The sequence below is a fragment of the Pristiophorus japonicus genome, chromosome 11, assembly GCF_044704955.1.
Source record: "Pristiophorus japonicus isolate sPriJap1 chromosome 11, sPriJap1.hap1, whole genome shotgun sequence".
Classification (NCBI taxonomy): domain Eukaryota; kingdom Metazoa; phylum Chordata; class Chondrichthyes; family Pristiophoridae; genus Pristiophorus; species Pristiophorus japonicus.
Window position 1 is genome coordinate 147,849 of NC_091987.1, and position 20,013 is coordinate 167,861.

General features: G+C 48.4%; 1 protein-coding gene across 2 annotated transcripts in view; it reads left to right on the forward strand.

Moving 5' to 3' along the window:
- Positions 1–16,890: 16,890 nt before the first annotated feature.
- Positions 16,891–20,013, forward strand: part of LOC139275686 (zinc finger and BTB domain-containing protein 21-like) — a 43,028-nt gene continuing 39,905 nt past the window's right edge. The window contains exon 1 of one of the 2 annotated variants that reach the window (XM_070892853.1): positions 16,891–17,038. The gene's annotated coding sequence lies outside the window, so the exon portion shown is untranslated. The remainder of the gene's footprint in view (positions 17,039–20,013) is intronic. The other variant, XM_070892852.1, reaches the window with a different exon arrangement.

Below are 20,013 nucleotides of genomic sequence, written 5' to 3' on the forward strand. Positions count from 1 at the left end.
CAAACGGGATTGGTCTGCCATACCTAAGCAAATGCGCGAGGAGGCCAAACCGTACATTTGTCGCAAGGACGAGCTGACTATTCAAGCAGATTGCAAATTGTGGGGCAATCACATTGTAATGCCTAAGAAAGGGAGAGAGAAGTTAGTGCGTGAATTACACAGCACACATCCTGGTATAGTGATGATGAAGGCCATCGCCAGGTTCCACGTATGGTGGCCAGGAATTGATTCTGAGCTGGATGCATGCGTGCATCAGTGCAACACCTGCATGCAGCTCAGCAAAGCACCAGCGGAATCGCCCCTGAGTTTGTGGTCATGGCCATCCAAACCTTGGTCCAGGATCCATGTAGATTTTGCAGGTCCCTTCCTGGGCAAGATGTTTTTAGTGGTGGTGGATGCTTATTTGAAGTGGATCGAATGCATAATCATGTCATCCAGTATGTCCACGGCAACCATAGAGAATCTCAATGTCATGTTCGCGACACATGGTCTGCCTGGTGAGCGATAATGTGTCGTGCTTCACCAGTCAGGAGTTTCAGGAGTTTGTAAAACTTAACAGCATAAAACATGTAAGGTCAGCACCATTCAAGCCTGCATCCAACGGGCAAGCAGAACGTGCAGTATAAATTATCAAGCAAAGCATGAGGAGAGTAACCCAAGGGTCACTGCAGACCCGTTTGTCTTGCATACTGTTGAGTTACAGGACAAGACCCCACACACTCACAGGGGTGTCGCCTGCTGAACTCATTATGAAAAGAGGTCTTAAGACCAAGTTATCTCTTGTACACCTGGATTTAAGTAATCATGTTGAATACAGAAGATGCAATGGTGTCACGTGAGATTTCTGTTAATGATCCTGTATATGTGTTGAATTATGGTCAGGGTCTCAAATGGATCGCTGGTACGTTCATGGCCAAGGAGGGCAACAGAATATTTGTTATTAAGCTCAAGAATTGGCAAACTTTGCATGGATCAAACAAAGCTGAGACACACAGCCGAGCCAGAGCAGTCGAATGAAGAAACCGTCGACAACCAACCAACCTACCAGCAGCCTTCAGTGGACTCGAGGGTCATCAGTGAATCCGGAATTTCCATCATGGACCTGTTCAATAAAAATGGACTTGCAATTCCTGACATAGCCACTGCCACCCCCAACAAGTCAGTCATCCAGCCACCAGCCACAACAAACTCCGCACATTCACCCAAGGCTGGAATCGAACTGAGACAGTCAACCTGAGACTGGACCGTCTCAACCTGTGAAAGACTGTGATAAGATCTCAGAGGGGGGTATTGTCATGTATGTACATTCTGTCTGTAGCCACCAGATGGCGTCATTGTTGGAGGCCACTGAGCAGCACGCACATGGTGTTGCTCAGGTATAAAAGACCAGCCATTTTGTGAGTCAGGCACTTTGGGCCGTAATAAAGCAGAAGCAAGGTTGTACCTTGCTTAGTTAAACAGTACTCAGTTTGTATCTTTATTGCATACATAACACGCTCCAAGTCACACACCATGCTGACTTGGAAATATATCGCCGTTGCTGGGTCAAAATCCTGGAAATCCCTAACACCACTGTGGGAGTAACTTCATCACAGGAACTACAGCGGTTCAAGAAGGCGGCTTACCACTAGCTTCTAAGGGCAGTTAGGGATGGGAAATAAATGCGAGCTTTGACTGTGACACCCACATTCGAAGAATGAGTTTTCAAAAACTGGGGGAATAAAAAACAGTAACTGGTCATTTATCTCATTAACAATAGTGACTGGGCTTCAAAGTAATTCATTGTATATGGGATATTTAGGAGAGATGTCACGAGGCATTATACACACACACACAAAGTTCTTTCTCTTGCTGATTGTGAGATAGTGCTGACACAAAACAGTTGATCACATTACAACAATCACCATGCTTTAAATCAGTTCACTGCGTGACGCACTGAGATGTTTTGATGTGATAGTATAAATGTATTGTATATATATTATTATTGTAGCAAGTCTATGACAGTTCAAAACAGAGGTCAGTTGCAGTCGCCATCTCTCCAGCTTTGAACGGGCTTTCCATTAATATCTATAGGGTCATACCGGATATCAAAGGTATGTTTTTTTTTGGAAGCCCATTATTTCATTTGCCTGTGTCTTATAAATTGGAGGCATTCATTATTAAAATGACTAAAGTTTTTGATTAATTTTAATCATCAATGAAGCAAATGTCAGAACTTGAGTCATGAGTGCATACTCTGTCGTGCCGTTTGTCAGAACTTGAGTCACGAGTGCATGCTGTCTTGCCATTTCTCCAATTTGGGACTTGGAAAAATCCGCCAACACTGAGAACAAATGTTAACCGAGGTGTCTCAGAACAGAACATCGGTAGCATGTGGTATCTTGTGTTTGGAATTCAGTTACAGTATCTACTCTCTGTGCTATTCCCCAGGAACCCACTGAAAAACATTACCAATCATGTGATGCTGTTGTTCTGCAGGTCAAACATCACCCACAGCTGGTGCACCCTTTTACCTCCCTCTTCTCCTCTCGGTGCTTATCTTGCTAACGTTACAGCCCAGGGTAAGGAGCTGAATGTCAGACAGCAAAATATCAACGGCAAAACCAGAAGTTTTTTATCCTCGCCTCACTTGCTGCAATACTGTGGTTGCAGCAACCCGACTTCTCGTGACTCATTGAAAAGACCCCAGGGTCTGTTCTGGCCTGAATTGTTAAGATTCTGAACATTAGCTCCAGGAACAGGCTGATGCAACCTGGGCACAGACCGGCCTCCTTGGGTCCTCCGTTCTTATATTTTTCAGATTTTCTTTGCCTGATTGTTTTTTGTCTGGTTTTATTTGCCTTTCCCAGGCAATCACGCGGCTTTGGGGTCGGATGATGGGGGGGAGAGGGGGGTGTACACATATTTTGACACAAGGTATTGCAGTTGTTTGGGACAGGCTGGATGGATCAAAAAGAGTCTTTCCCTGTCTGTCGTCGGTTGTATGTTGACTTATGCTTTCTTACTTCAGAATTTTGTGGCTCCTGAAAAAAAGACTTGTATTTGTACAGCATCTTATCGCGTTGCTTAGAAACATCTCAAACAACTTTGGGCACATACAATGCATTATGTTGAAGTTCAGTGAAAGAACAGCAAAATGGGATTAAGACTACTGCCCATGTGGAACACAAAGACCAACATGGACCAGTTGAGCACAATAGCTGTTATATTTTCTATGTAAAACATGACAGTCATTTTGCACAAACCACAAGCAGAAATGAATTAAACTGTTTTTAGTCCAGGGCACTATGACAAATCATCTAACCATCCTCTGGAAGTGCCAGATATTTGCTATTCCGGATATTCCGCACACTTTATATACTACGAATCATTTCCAGTTTCACACAGCTCTCTCTTTATTTTTTTTAATACCTTGACCCTGGACATTTAAAGACCATTGATCAGCTGGCACAGTTAAGTAGCGTTTTATCGCTGGATAACCAGCTTGTCCCTCAGTGGAGCATCCCGTGACAATACAAAGAGTGGAGTGATGCAGCTGTGGAAACTGAGGGAGCCTTCGCACAATTTATGCACGGTTGAAAAGTAGAAAAAATAGGCGATCAGAAATGATGGGGAAAAAATGAAGAGTTGGGCTGAGATGAGTGTTACTGGAGGTAATAAGGTGTATCGCTACTATAATAAAATGTTTATAGAATTTCCAAACTTTATAAGGACTTGAATAACGCAGGTTCAGATGTCCTAATCATCTCATTAGCAGTATAGCTTGCGAATTGTCATTCCGAATTCTCATCTTGTTTATAGCGTTTGACTTGTGGTTAAAATGATCAATGCGTTACATTAAGGGAATCCAGCATCCAGACTTACAGCTGTTTATTAAGTTACACAACTTTCAGCAACATTTTCAATGAGAATGCTCACTTAAATTTGCTCAGAGTGGTTTATCAAATATAACAATCACTATCTCTAATATCCGAGCAATGAGGTTTACCTGCCAGTACTGGTTGCAGTCCCTTTGATTCAGTACAGTTCACCTGCTCAGTAGGAGCCTCGGCAGTCTGTGTTAATCCAGATTGCATGTTCCACACTGTGCCGCCAAATGTCACCACAATGTATAGGATGATTTCTCTCATACTCTCGGCATTTGGTGAAATGTGTTTGTCTGTGCGTGTGTGTGCGTGTGGCATAAGCCTATCTATCGCTGCTTTCTTGTGTCATCGTTGTTTACAACAGAAGATCTTACATTAATTGCATTGCACTTCCTGTTTGTGATCATTGCTCCTTCAGCCAAAAGTAATGAGCAGAAACCACATTTCCCACATTACAACAGTAACTACACTTCAAAAAGTACTTCATTGGCTGTAAAGCAAAGCACTTTGGGACGTCCTGAGATCGTGAAAGGCGCTATATAAATTGTATTGTATGTAGGCACCTTTAGTAATGACTCCAGGAGGCAGGGTATGATACTTAAACTGTGTGGACCTGTAGTCCTTTATTTGCAGTTCCTGAGTGACAACAACAAGCTGTGAGTTCCCTTTTATACTGGGTTACCTGCCATGTGCAGGCAACCCCTAGGTCTCCAGCAGCAGCACCCTCTGGTGTACCGGTAAGGTGTGTGCAATATAAGGGTACATTCAATGTGGCATAACAGTGTTACAGACATCACACAGTAAACAGGCATGCATACACAACAATGCTCCCTCCTGAGCATTTTTCATATCCTAGTTGGGAGGTGATCAGTGGTGGGCTATGGGAGGTGGTGGTGAGGGGTGTGTGGTTGCCGGGTGTGACCCCTGTGCTTGAGGCTGACCTCATATGTTTCCCCTCCCTCACACACAGACCAAGTGGGTGTCACTGTTGTGGGATCCCTCGGGGAGGTAGCCACGGCAGCAGTGGGTGGTGTGTATACACTGTGTTGTGGGTAGTTGTGGGGTGGTGGGCAGGGCCACAAGACTGGGTGGGCTCCTTGTCCACCAATTGGGATGAGGGTCAGGTCATCCCAGGGTTTGCCAGGGAAGCTGGAGGGTATTGGCCTCATGCTCCTGGTGTTGCCCCTGGTGGCCAGGGGCTGTAGGACTGGTCTGGTGCAGTTTGCCATTGGTGGTGGCTGGGCTGCCCATTGACCACTGTCCCTGTAGTGGGTCTGCTCCCACTGACTGTGTGTATGTCCTGCAAGGGTCATCACATTCGTTCCAAAGGTCCAGACTACATGGTCAGGTAGCCTGCTGGACCTGGGGGTCTCCCACAGGGGGATTCCATTGGCATTAGCATGGTCCCTATAGGACCCAATGTCCTTTGGCAGTGTCCTACTGGTATACATGACATCTTGGCTCTGATCGCACATAGTCGAGCCTGCATTATACATTCTAGCATTTGCATCACTTTTGGGTGTCCTGGTTTCAACAGACATGGTTACATTAGGCATTTCACATTCCTTATCATTATTGTTAAGCATAATAAACTTGTTCTTAACCTTACTGACACCTGCATTCATCTCATTAGTCACATTAGTTAAACCAGCATCACAATTCATGGTTACATTGCATACATTTTCATACTTGCACCTTTAATTGCATCTTTAGCTTTAAAGTCTGTGTACGCAAATAGTTGAAACTTTCCCTTTAAAATTTTTTGGTTACCGGGCTCCTTTAAGGGAGCCTTCAAATCCGATTGGCCGCTCTATGTCACATGATGCTCCTCCATGTTCACTCGTGGCATGGCGGTGGCCATTTTGATTACAAGTGTTTCTCCTTGTGCTGCTGGTGATGCAGCCATTTTCTGGTCTTGCATGCAAAGGCACTCCCCGTTGGCTCTCGGCCTTTTGACTAAGATCAACTGTAGTCTCGGTTGATTGGGCATTCATATGCAAATTGACTGATTGCAGAAACTCGTTTTTCCAGTTTTGCTGGCTCTGGCCTTTTGGCTTGGCCCAAGCACCAATTGGAGAGAAGAGGAAAATCTGCATGTCGACCGATCATTGGGCGGGCCCAGAGGCCCCCAAGGGGCCGGACTGGCACCACAACAGATTGAAGACTTCGGCCACAATACACATCGAAAGGAATAATCTGCCACCCGGATAGCGGCCAACCGAGCGGCGAACCAGGGCGTCCGAAACACCATCCGAGTGACGGTAAAGAAAGTGGATGGACAGACAACCATCAACCGGGACCTTTTCGTGAAGAAAATCCTGCTGGGAACATGTGGCACGAAAGTCGCCGACATCTTGGCCTTGCAGGACCTCCCGAAGAGAGGTTACTTCGATGTGACCTTCAGAACCGTCGCCCTCTGCCTGAAGTTCCTGAAGGGACTGAAGAAGGCCAGTGAACCGCTGTGCTGTTGATTTGTTTGAATGTACTACAAGGTATCCCGTATTGGACCGAATTGTACTTGAACTAGAAAACAAGGAAGTGTAACAAACGGAACTGCCGTCAGCACCCAGATAATAGTGTATGGGATTGCTGACCGCAGCTAAATGTATTGAAATGCCTTTGAATGTACTGTACAGATTTTTTTATGAATAAAGTATATTTTTGAAATAAAAAAAAAGAGTGAACCACTGCGCTCAATGCTGACTTGGGAGCCACTGTTCACCCTCCCGTCGTAGAGAAGACGCACTATCACAGTGCAGATGTACAACCCCCACATCCTGGTCACTGATGTGCTGACTTTCCTCGCCAGGTATGTCGATGGGGCAGGAAACAGCAGCGACGTGAAAGACTTGCACGGGATATGGACCAGCAAGCACCAGATCCAGGTCACCATGAAGGTGGACGCCAGCGGAACCATCCTGCACCCCCCCCTCCAGCTTCGCCATCGGAGCTAGTCGGGACTACATGGTGTACGCTGGCCAGCCCAACGTGTGCCGGACCTGGGGGAAGGCAGGCCATGTGGCGGCAAGCTGCAAAACTCTCATCTGCCGAAACTGCAAGAACGAAGGCCACCAGACAAAGGACTGTAAGGAGACCAAGTGCTGCAACCTCTGTGGTTTGGCTGGGCACCTTTACAAAAACTGCCCCAAACGCAACTTCAGCTATGCGCAGGCAGCAAAGAACATTGCACCAGAGGAGGAGGAAGCTGAGGAACACAACGCTCCAGAGGAGAGCCACACCTTCCCCCCGACCAACGCCCTCGTGGACTCGGAACAAGTCGGTGAGGAAGAGAAGCCTGCCATGGCGAGCTGCGAGACACCAGCAGCCAGCAGCGAAGCTCTCCCCCAGCGCACCGAGTCCAGCAACGAGGAGACAGCAGACGATGAAGCGGGATGGGAGACCGTCAAGAAAAAGGCCGCAAGCGTAAGGAGAACAGGCGAGCAAGGGCCCTGCGGAAACGACAGGGAAGAGGCGGCTACAAACCTCGACAGACAGCAGCGGCGGCAGCTCGTCTGATGAGGAAAGGCGAGAAAAAGCCTCTCACCACCGACACCAAAACAAGAGGCAATACGCCAACCCACAGCCACAGACGACCGGGAGCAGGGAAGCGACCAGCACAGACCGGCTCCAGGAACCCGCGAGCAGCGAAGCACCCAGCGCACACGAGCTCCGGAACACCGGGAGCGGACCAGCAACCAACGCAGACCAGCTCCGGGATAACGGGAGCAGCAAAGTGCTCAGCGCACACGAGCTCCGGAACACCGAGAGCGAAGAAACGACCAACGCAGACCAGCTCCGGGATAACGGGAGCAGCGAAGTGCCCAGCACACCCCTGCTCCGGAACACCGAGAGCGAAGAAACGACCAACGCAGACCAGCTCCGGGATAACGGGAGCAGTGAAGTGCCCAGCAAACCCCACCTCCGGAATACCGGGAGCGACGCAGTGATCGGAGCACACCAGCTCGAGACCACCGCAACTGAGGAAAAGACAAAACCACCAACACCAGGCGAGGACAGTGCAGAGGACATATCGGACTTAATGACAGAACTGCAGCAGTCCCCTAGTCGGAACACTCTCACGGCAGAGGATGATGACCAGGCCAGCCCAGGTGCAGTAGACTTTTATCGTTTAAACTTATGCATGCTGGAACTGGCCACTGGGCAGACCTCAGACTTAAAGGACGATTTACTTGAAGTGTAATGTTTGTAACTGTAAACAGTAACTTTAAAATGGATTTAAAAATAGCTAGTATTAACGTGCGTAGTGTAAAATCCACTGCGCGATGTGTTTCCATTGACCTGCTGTTCTTGCAGGAGTGCGGGCTGCCGCACTCCAGCAGTTACCGGCAGTGGTCACGATGGTGGACCCATGGACCATCCATATGGTCAGGAGGCAATGACTGCCGATCCTCCGGCCTGGGCATTCTGCTGCGGGGAGGCCACTTCACCATCACCGAAGTTAAGGAGGTGGTGGGCGGCCGCCTCCTCGGAGCAGATGTAATGTAAAAAAAATCCCCTCTCAGGTTAATTAACGTGTATGCCTCGCCTCTCAGAAGCGAGAGGCTGGCCCTCTTCCAGCAGCTCCCACTGTTACTGGCAACGTCCAGGCCGGCCATTCTGGGCGGTGACTTCAACTGCATCATCGATGCAGCTGGGCGATCCAGCAGAGCCGACAGCAAGCTGGGCACCACGTCCAGACTCCTGATGGACGCGGTAAAAGACACCAAGCTGTGCGATGTCTTCAGCAACCCTGCAGACGGAGCACCGCTCAGATACACCTGGTCGAGACCAGACGGGTCCGTCCGTTCCAGAATAGACTTCCTGTTTGTGTCCCACACGCTCCAGGTCAGATCCACCGACGTCACGCCGGTGTTCTTCTCTGACCACTGCCTCCTACTGGCCGACTGTCGCCCACAGGAAAACCAGAAAGTTGGCAGGGGGATATGGAAGCTGAACGTGAAACTGTTGACCCTGGAAAACATTGAGGAACTCAAGAGGGATTACAAAGGTTGGAGAACCGTAAAGCCCCTCTGCGATTCCCCGATGCACTGGTGGGAAACAATCAAGACAAACATCAAGAGGTTCTTCATCCTCAAAGGTGTTCAGGAGGCGAGAGGGAGACAGAGGGAATTGTCCCAACTCCAGAAGAATTTGCAAAACCTGCTCCTGCTGCAGTCGATGGGGGTCGATGTCGCGGAGGAGCTCGAAGAGGTGAAGGGCCAGCAAGCCTCGCTCTTTGCCTCAGAGTCCTCCAAGATCATCTTCCGCTCCAGAGTCCGCTCCATCGAGCAGGATGAGACGTGCTCGCGTTTCTTCTTCCAAAAGATGATCACCAACCTAAAGGAAGAAGACAGTTCTGTGACGTCTTCGCAGCCTGACATGCCGAGGATCAGCAAATCCTTCTATGCCAGGCTGTACGATGTCAAGCTCACAGACCGTGCGGCCTCCCAGTCGTTCCTGTCGTCTATCTCAGAGGTCTTAGACGACAGCGAGCGGGAGAGTCTGGACCACTCGCTAACTCTGGACGAGCTGACAAAGGCCGTCTGGTCCTTCGAGATGAATAAAACTCCCGGAAGCGATGCCTTACCGGTCGAGTTGTATTCGGCTCTGTGGGACTGGATGGGCCCAGACCTGCTGGAAGTGTACGGAGGTATGCTTCTGGCCAGCAACATGTCAGAATCAATGAGGAAAGGCATCATCACCCTCATCTACAAGCAGAAGGGGGAGAAGGAGGAAATCAAAAACTGGCGGCCCATTTCGCTGCTCAATGTGGACTACAAGATCCTGTCAAAGGTCATCGCCAACAGGGTCAAGTCTGCTCTTGAGCTGGTGATCCACCCGGACCAGACCTGCGCTGTCCCCAGCAGGAAGATCTCTGATAGCCTGGCGCAACTCAGGGATACGATCGCCTACGTGCGGGACAGGGGGGTGGACACCTGCTTAATCAGCTTAGACCAGGAGAAGGCCTTTGACAGGATATCGCACACGTACCTGATGGACGTGCTCTCCAAAATGGGGTTTTGGGGAGGGTATCCGCAATTGGATCCAACTGCTCTACAGAGACATCAGTAGCACAGTTCTAATCAACGGGTGGGAAACTGAAAGCTTTCCGATCAGACCTGGAGTCAGGCAAGGCTGTCCTCTCTCCTCTGTCTTGTTTGTGTGCTGTATCGAGCCCTTTGCCGAGTCCATCAGGAGGAATGCGGGAATTAGAGGGGTGACGATCCCAGGCAGCGGAGGCGCTCAGGTCAAGACCTCCCTGTACATGGATGATGTCGCCGTCTTTTGCTCGGATCCGCAGTTGGTCCGCAGATTGCTCACAATCTGCGACCAGTTTGAACAGGCCTCGGGAGCAAAGGTCAATCGCAGCAAAAGCAAGGCCATGTTCTTTGGTAACTGGACCGACCGATCCTTTATTCCCTTCACCGTTAAGCCAGATTTCCTGAAGGTGTTGGGAATATGGTTCGGAGCGGACGGGGCGTGCGCCAAAAACTGGGAAGAGCGTATCGCCAAAGTGAAGCAAAAACTGGGATGGTGGAAGCTGTGCTCCCTCTCCATGGCAGGAAAGAACCTGGTCATCAGGAGTGAGGTGCTCTCGGGGTTGCTGTACGTGGCACAGGTCTGGCCCATCTCTCGCTCCTGTGCCGCGGCAGTCACCCGGGCCGTCTTCCACTTTGTCTGGAGGTCCAAAATGGAACGTGTCCGCAGAGACACAATGTGCAAATCTCTGGACAATGGGGGAAAGGATGTTCCGAACGTGGCCCTCATCCTGATGGCCACCTTTGTGTGCAGCTGCATCAAGCTGTGCACAGACCCCCGGTACACAAACACCAAGTGTCACTACGTGCTGAGGTTCTACCTGTCCCCGGTGTTGTGAAGGATGGGTCTGGCCACGCTGCAGTGAAACGCCCCCACCAGCTGGACCATGCCTGTCCACCTGTCCTTCGTGGAAAAGTTTTTCACAAAAAACCCCTTTGACCACAAGGCCATCAAACAGTGGTCAGCACGTAAGGTCCTGGACGCCCTACGAAAGAAGGAGAGGGTGGACCCTGTCGGGTGGTTCCCTGAGCGGACTGTCGAACTCGTTTGGCAGAACGTCTCATCGCCAGAGCTTTCACACAAGCACCAAGATGTAGCTTGGTTGGCGGTGAGGAGGGCCTTACCCGTCGGAGCGTTCATGCACAGCCGACATCTCAGCAGCACGGCACGGTGCCCCCGGGCCGGCTGTGGGGCGGACGAGACTGTCACCCACCTACTTCAGGATTGCCCCTTTGCAAGGCAGGTCTGGATGGAGATGCAGTGGTTGCTGTCGAGGTTCATCCCGAGCAGCTCCGTAACACAGGACTCTGTGCTCTACGGGCTGTTCCCAGGGATACACACCGAGACAGACATCACCTGCTGCTGGAGGGCCATCAACTCGGTCAAAGACGCTCTTTGGTCTTGCCGAAACTTGCTGGTCTTCCAGAGCAAGGAGATGTCCACGTCTGCGTGTTGCAGACTGGCGCAATCCAAGATCCAGGATTACGTGCTGAGGGACGCACTGAAAATTGGTGCAGTCTCCGCAAAGGCACGGTGGGGAAGGGCCACAGTTTAAAGCCCTTCTGCCACGATAAACCCGAGGGCAGGAATCAGTACAAAACCCCCCTCGGGCCGTACTTGTAACTTCTTTATTGTGTACATAGAGCACTATGATCTGTAAACACCGATGTAGTGCCATGTACAATGCAAGGTCTGTTTCGTGATGCACGTTGGAAAGGAAAAGTGTAAATGTACTGTCAGCCATTCCGTGTACTGTATAGTGACACATGTAATGTAATTTGTTGAATGTACTACAAGTTTTCCCGTATTGTACTGAATTGTACTTAAACTAAAAAACAAGGAGATGTATCGAATGGAACTGCCGTCAGCACCCAAATGTAGTGTATGGGATTGCTGGCCGCAGCTAAATGTACTGAACTGCTTTTGAATGTACTGTACAAATTTTTAGATGAATAAAGTATATTCTGAAATTTTTTTTTAAATTTCCTGGCTTTTCTGCAGGAGGGCTGTGGTGGTCTTTTCTTCCACAGGGTCACTTCGCCTGATGTGGACCCGGTTCATCCAATTCCTGCCCAGCACCGTGGGACCATCGCCGGCTACAATCCACAGGGGGAGTTTGTTCAACACGCTGCCCTGGGAGACCTGGACGTCTACGCTGCCAACGATTTAGATTTTACCTTTGGTATAGGTGAGCAGCTTTGCCTGGACAGGAGACAGTTTTGGGCGAGTGGCAGAATTCATCCAAATTTTTTCAAAGATCATTTGGCTCATCACAGACTGGCTCGCCCCTGTGTCGATCTCCATGGAGACTGGGACCCCATCGATGTCCACTTCCATCATCCACGGAGAACTTCCAGTGGAGCAGGTAAAGATTTCATACCCTTCTTCCAGGGTTTGAGCAGTTTCATCTTCATCTGTGTCGGAGCCCCGGTGATCAGCCAACTCATTAGAGACACAGTGAGTACAGCCTTTTCTGCACATTCTCTGAAGGTGCCCTTTCTCTTTGCAGCCTTTGCATGCATAGTCTTTGTAGCGGCACTGGTGGGCCCTGTGGTTTCCTCCACAGCGCCAGCACGGGGCCATCCGGTTTGCCCCATGTGGCGGACTCAGGGTTGCGCGACTCGGGGCAGCATTTCTGCCTTTAGAAGTATCCATGCGGTGCACTGCACTTGCCGGTTTAGAGTCCTGGGTCAGTATTCGCCTGGAGTCGCTGGTCGAATTGCTTTCTGCAGGGTGACCATGATGTCAGCCGAGAGCAATTTATGTAGGAGGCCTTCGTGGCCGATTCCGATGACAAACATGTCCCTTAGTGCTTCATTCAGCAAAATCACACGGTGCAGCTTGTCTTCTTAAGTGTGCAGCATACTTGGCAATTTCTTGGCCCTCAGGTCGCCGGTAAGTGTAGAACCAGTGCCTGGCTGTGAGGATGCTTTCTTTCGGTTTTAGTTGTTCCTGTATGATTGTTACAAGTTCCTCACAGCTCTAGGTGGTTGTCTTCTTCGGGGCTAGTAAGTCCCTGACGAGACCGTGGATGGTGGGCCCACAACTGCTAAGCAGGATGGCCCTGCGTTTGTTCGGTAGTGTGGCCGGTGTGTCCCCGTCCAGGTCGTTGGCTACAAAGAAGTGTTCCAATCTTTCCACAAAAGCATCCCAATCTTCCCCCTCTGTAAATTGCTGAAAGTTGCTGAGGTTAGACATGTTGAGCGTGTAGTTCGTGATACCGTATTCCTGTCGCCAGTTGTAGTGTATGTAGGCACCTTTAATAATGACTCCACGAGGCAGGGTATGATACTTAAACAGTGCAGACCTGTAGTCTTTTATTTGCAGCTCCGAGTGACGACAACAAGCTGTGAGTTCCCTTTTATACTGGGTTACTTGCTGTGTGCAGGCAACCCCTAGGTCTCCAGCAGCAGCACCCTCTGGTGTACCGGTAAGGTGTGTACAGTATAAGGGTACATTCAGTGTTGCATAACAGTGTTACAGACATCACACAGTAAACAGGCATGCATACACAATATAAATGAAAGTCTTTCTTTCTTAATTATATATAGTAAGAGAGATAACATTGAACAGGAAAGATAGACTAAAAAATGCAAAGACTTGCATTTATTCCGTAATGTCTATTTATAAAGCATCTTTATCAGAAAAATGTCACAGAAGTGTGAGGAAAGCAGACACAGTCAAAATGGGAGATTAGGAGGAATGATCATATCCTTGGTCAAAGAGGTGGGTTTTAACAAAGTGAGGTGGAGGGATTTAGGGAGGGAATTCTGGAGAGTGGGACCTAGGTGGCTGAAGGCCTGGGCCTCTGGGGGCACGGAACCATCTTTAATGCTCTGTGAGCCTGATTTTTATATAAGAACATAAGAACTAGGAGCAGGAGTAGGCCATACGGCCCCTCGAGCCTGCTCCGCCATTCAATAAGATCTTGGCTGATCCGATCATGGACTCAGCTCCACTTCCCCACCCGCTCCCCATAACCCCTTATCGTTTAAGAAACTGTCTATTTCTGTCTTAAATTTATTCAACGTCCCAGCTTCCACAGCTCTCTGAGGCAGCGAATTCCACAGATTTACAACCCTCTGAGAGAATAAATTTCTACTCATCTCAGTTTTAAATGGGCGGCCCCTTATTCTAAGATCATGCCCTCTAGTTCTAGTCTCCTCCATCAGTGGAAACATCCTCTCTGCATCCACCTTGTCAAGTCCCCTCATTATCCTATGTTTTGATAAGATCCCCTCTCATTCTTCTGAATTCCAATGAATAGAGGCCCAACCTACTCAACCTTTCCTCATACGTCAACCCCCTCATCCTTGGAATCAACCTAGTGAACCTTCTCTGAACTGCCTCCAAAGCAAGTATACCCTTTCGTAAATATGGAAACCAAAACTGCACACAGTATTCCAGTTGTGGCCTCACCAATACCCCGTATAACTGCAGCAAGACTTCTCTGCTTTTATACTCCATCCCCTTTGCAATAAAGGCCAAGATCCCATTGGCCTTCCTGATCACTTGCTGTACCTGCATACTATCCTTTTGTGTTTCATGCACAAGTATCCCCAGGTCCCGCTGTACTGCAGCACTTTGCAATCTTTCTCCATTTAAATAATAACTTGCTCTTTGATTTTTTTCTGCCAAAGTGCATGACCTCACACTTTCCGACATTATAATCCATCTGCCAAATTTTTGCCCACTCACTTAGCCTGTCTATTTTGCAGATTTTTTGTATCCTCCTGACACATTGCTTTTCCTCCCATCTTTGTATCGTCAGCAAACTTGGCTACGTTACACTCAGTCCTTTCTTCCAAGTCGTTAATATAGGTAGTACAGCAATTGCCTTATAAGGCTCCTGTGCTAGGGAATGGAAAAACACCATCAACTGAAATTTCCAGTTTCGATTTCTGGCCTGTGACGACCCTGTCCCCCGCAGGAAAGTGTGTGTGTGCATCATGTGAGAAAAGGCTGGGGCTTGGCTGTGATGCACCCCATACTCGAATAGCCTGCCAAGAATTATCAGTGCCTGAGCTCAGTTGGATAAACAACATTTTGTGTGAGGTTCTCCTGGTAATGCATTCATGGATCGAATTTGGCACAGACGTTTTTATTTGAGGAGCAGGTAGTTTAGCCTTTGAAACAGATGCAGGTATTTTTAAAAAGATTCATCAAGCAGTGAGCCACACATAGCAGGGTGTACCAGATTCGCTCTTTGGTTCTTGCCGAGTTAGCTGATTGCAGCCAAGGTGATGGTGGTGCAGGATTACAATTAGCATCAGTGTTTCTAGTCGGAGACTTACTTCTGATACCTAATGATATGGAGGCATTAATTACTGGTTACTAAGATTTTCAATAAATATGATCAAAGAATAAATAAACAATCAGGACTCAAGCCATGATCCCATCACTGCCTCAACTTAAAAAAGCAAGATATATTGGCAGTTTGGTTCACTCGGTCCACAATCCATGTAATTCTACCTCAGTCATGGTTTCTTCCCCCTTCCCCAGATTCTCTCCTCTCTTCCTAACCTCCATGTTAATCAAACAGATCTGTTAACATCTCTACAAACCCACAACCCCTTTCTCAATAGATATTGATCCAATTCCCTTTTTAACAATGTGAACTGACCCAGGATTAACAACACATTCACTATCTTTAGGGGGGGCAGGGCCGGGGGGGGGAAGAGTTACAAGTTAAATAACCTACTTGACCTAAACTCCTCTATATATTTCATTACTTAAAACTGCCACCTTTTAATTTAATGAAATCATCTCAGGTTGCTGAGTGTGATGTCAGCAGGCATACGTTACTCATCAAGTATCTTTTGACATCAGTAGATGAGGTACTGGTATTACACAGTTGTCTCTTCAGGTAAGTTATAGGATTATATTATTGTACATATTTGTTCGGACATTAATCAGTCATACTACTTCGGCTGCTGTGAAATTTCAACTATGCGTAACATTGGTGTTTTTGTATAAGTTTACTATCTGCAGACAAATCTTGGAATGTTATAGACAATCGTTCTTGCCATTATTAATCATCCTAATATGAATTATTTGTCTTCCTATCCTAACTTATTAGTTATCAAAATATATTCCTCTACCTCTCCCGCACGCTCACTCCTCCGTCGCAACTCCGCCTTTGCCCCCCACCCTGTGCTGATTCTCATCAGAATACAGACCCACAGGTATCGGCCACTCCACCAGGAGAACCTCACTCAAATTACAGTTTTTCCAGTGAGCTCAGGCACTGATCATTCTTGGCAGGCTATTCGAGCATGGAGTGCATCGCAGCCAAGCCCCAGCTTTTCCTCACATGATGTGCAAGGGGACGGGGTCGTCACAGGCCAGAAATCAAAACTGGAAACTTTGGTCGATGGTGCTTTTCCCCTCCCGAGCTCAGAGGCCTCATAAGGCGATTGCTGCACTCCGCAGTTCAGGCCCGCTTGGGACGACCTAATCCCAAGGCAGACCAGAGATTTGCTTTGTACGGTCATACCTTTTGCCATTTAATCACTCTTGCCTGGCACCCTATCACAGATCTTCCCTTTTGCTCTTTCCTCCCCGTTACATCCCTCACTTTTTCCACTTCTGACCAAAAGTCACTGGCCTGAAGCGGTAAGTATAGTTTCCCTCCCCACAGATGCTGTCCGGCCTGCTGAGCAGCTGTGGCTTGCTCAGTTTGGACAGCAGAGATGTGTAGTACTCTGTTCACTGACCACACAGGCGCACTGAGTGTCAGCCACATTTCAATTTCTGTCTATAGATCGAAAAAAAAAAGGCGAGAGAGCGACCTGTCGGTTCGCCTTTAAAAAAAAAAGCCCTCAAAAATTTCGCGAGGGCCCGGTCGGAGCGCTGATTGACAGCTGGGGTCGGAAGTGACGTCGGGAGCCCGCCTTCAGGGCTGGCAGCCTCGGCCAATCAGCAGGCGGCGTGCGTGACGAGCGGCCCGTGGAATGACCTCATCCCTAGTGTGGGATGACGTCAAATTCAAGATGGATGGAATCACTGCGGCGGCGCGCGGCACCAAATTCTAAAGCGAGAAAAAAAATAACAACCGGAAGCGGGGAGCCGACGGCGACTTTCCCCCCCCCCTCCCCCCCTCCCGCCGCCAAAGTCTGACGCGCCCGGTGCAGGTGAGCGGTGGCCGAATTTATCGCAGGCGCAATCGGGAAGTTGCTCTGACTTGTCTCGTGTGTGAGGGGGATAGCGAGAGCGCCAGAGGGACAACGCGGCCTGCCCTGACGTAACTCGGAGGCGGATTTTTTTTTTTCCCTTCCCGCCCGCCAGCGAGCAGCGGCGCTTGCTATCTGGCCCCGGCCTCCCCACTGCGCAAGCGTCACTCGCCGGCCGTGACGTCGCCAGCTCGCTCGCGACGCGTGAGGGGGCGGGGCCCCAGGCCCGGATTGTGCACACTGCGCACGCGTCATTCATGGACCCACACACACACACAGAGAGAGAGAGAACCTTCACAGCTGGGCTTTTTCCTTCTTCTTGTTTTATTGAAATGTTGCGCCGCAACTTTTTTTTAAATCCAACGCCCTTTTTTTTTAATCAAATTCCCCCGGAACAGTGGCTTGCTTACTGGATTTAGCAATCCAGGGGCCTGGGCTAATGATTCCGGGGTCAGCCTGGGGAATTTAAATTCACTTTAACATAAGAACATAAGAATTAGGAACAGGAGTAGGCCATCTAGCCCCTCGAGCCTGCTCCGCCATTCAACAAGATCATGGCTGATCTGGCCGTGGACTCAGCTCCACTTACCCGCCCGCTCCCCGTAACCCTTAATTCCCTTATTGGTTAAAAATCTATCTATCTGTGATTTGAATACATTCAATGAGCTAGCCTCAACTGCTTCCTTGGGCAGAGAATTCCACAGATTCACAACCCTCTGGGAGAAGAAATTCCTTCTCAACTCAGTTTTAAATTGACTCCCCGTATTTTGAGGCTGTGCCCCCTAGTTCTAGTCTCCCCGACCAGTGGAAACAACCTCTCCGCCTCTATCTTGTCTATCCCTTTCATTATTTTAAATGTTTCTATAAGATCACCCCTCATCCTTCTGAACTCCAACGAGTAAAGACCCAGTCTACTCAATCTATCATCATAAGGTAACCCCCTCATTTCTGGAATCAGCCGAGTGAATCGTCTCTGTACACCCTCCAAAGCTAGTATATCCTTCCTTAAGTAAGGTGACCAAAACTGCACGCAGTACTCCAGGTGCGGCCTCAACAATACCCTATACAGTTGCAGAAGGACCTCCCTGCTTTTGTACTCCATCCCTCTCGCAATGAAGGCCAACATTCCATTTGCCTTCCTGATTACCTGCTGCACCTGTAAACTAACTTTTTTTTGGGATTCATGCACAAGGATCATCAGCCGGTCCAGGCAGCGGGCGGTCGAGGGGGTCGTTCAACCTGACTGCCTGCCTCTCTTCCGCTCTTACATCCGGTCCAGGGTGTCCTTGGAGATGGAGCACGCGGTGTCCACCGGTACGCTCGCGGCCTTCCGCGAGAGGTGGGCACCAGAGGGACTGGAGTGCATCATCACGCCCGGCAACCAAATTTTAATTTGATTTTACGTTTTAAAGTTTAATTTGTTTTAATTGCCGGTGCTTTTAGTGTCCCCTTCCCCTTTTATAGGGGGCACTGGAGGAAAAAATTTGAATTTAGTGCCCAAAAAAAAAAAGAAAAACGCAAAAAAAAACACAAAAAAGAAAAAAAAAGGGGCCTTGTAAATGTCTGGTGTGTCATCCAGGTCGGGTGGCACCGATTAATGTTTTATATTTTCCAGATAAACTCCAAAAGAGTTTCATGCACAAGGACCCCCAGGTCCCTCTGCATGTTGTAATTTCTCCCCATTCAAATAATATTCCCTTTTACTGTTTTTTTTTCCCAAGGTGGATGACCTCACACTTTCCGACATTGTATTCCATCTGCCAAACCGTAGCCCATTCGCTTAACCTATCCAAATCTCCTTGCAGCCTCTCTGAGTCCTCTACACAACCCGCTTTCCCACTAATCTTAGTGTCATCTGAAAATTTTGTTGCACTACACTCTGTCCCCTCTTCCAGGTCATCTATGTATATTGTAAACAGTTGTGGTCCCAGCACCGATCCCTGTGGCACACCACTAACCACTGATTTCCAACCCGAAAAGGACCCATTTATCCCGACTCTCTGCTTTCTGTTCGCCAGCCAATTCTCTATCCATGCTAATACATTTCCTCTGACTCTGCGTACCTTTATCTTCTGCAGTAACCTTGTGTGTGGCACCTTATCGAATGCCTTTTGGAAATCTAAATACACCACATCCATCGGTACACCTCTATCCACCATGCTCGTTATATCCTCAAAGAATTCCAGTAAGTTAGTTAAACATGATTTCCCTTTCATGAATCCATGCTGCGTCTGCTTGATTGCACTATTCCTATCCAGATGTCCCGCTATTTCTTCCTTAATGATAGTTTCAAGCATTTTCCCCACTACAGATGTTAAACTAACCGGCCTATAGCTACCTGCCTTTTGCCTGCCCCCTTTTTTAAACAGAGGCGTGACATTAGCTGCTCTCCAATCCGCTGGTACCTCCCCAGAGTCCAGAGAATTTTGGTAGATTATAACAAATGCATCTGCTGTAACTTCCGCCATCTCTTTTAATACCCTGGGATGCATTTCATCAGGACCAGGGGACTTGTCTACCTTGAGTCCCATTAGTCTGTCCAGCACTACTCCCCTAGTGATAGTGATTGTCTCAAGGTCTTCCCTTCCCACATTCCTATGACCAGCAATTTTTGGCATGGTTTTTGTGTCTTCCACTGTGAAGACGGAAGCAAAATAATTGTTTAAGGTCTCAGCCATTTCCACATTTCCCATTATTAAATCCCCCTTTTCATCTTCTAAGGGACCAACATTTACTTTAGTCACTCTTTTCCGTTTTATATATCTGTAAAAGCTTTGACTATCTGTTTTTATGTTTTGCCCAAGTTTACCTTCGTAATCTATCTTCCCTTTCTTTATTGCTTTTTTAGTCATTCTTTGCTGTTGCTTAAAATCTTCCCAATCCTCTAGTTTCCCACTAACCTTGGCCACTTTATACGCATTGGTCTTTGATTTGAT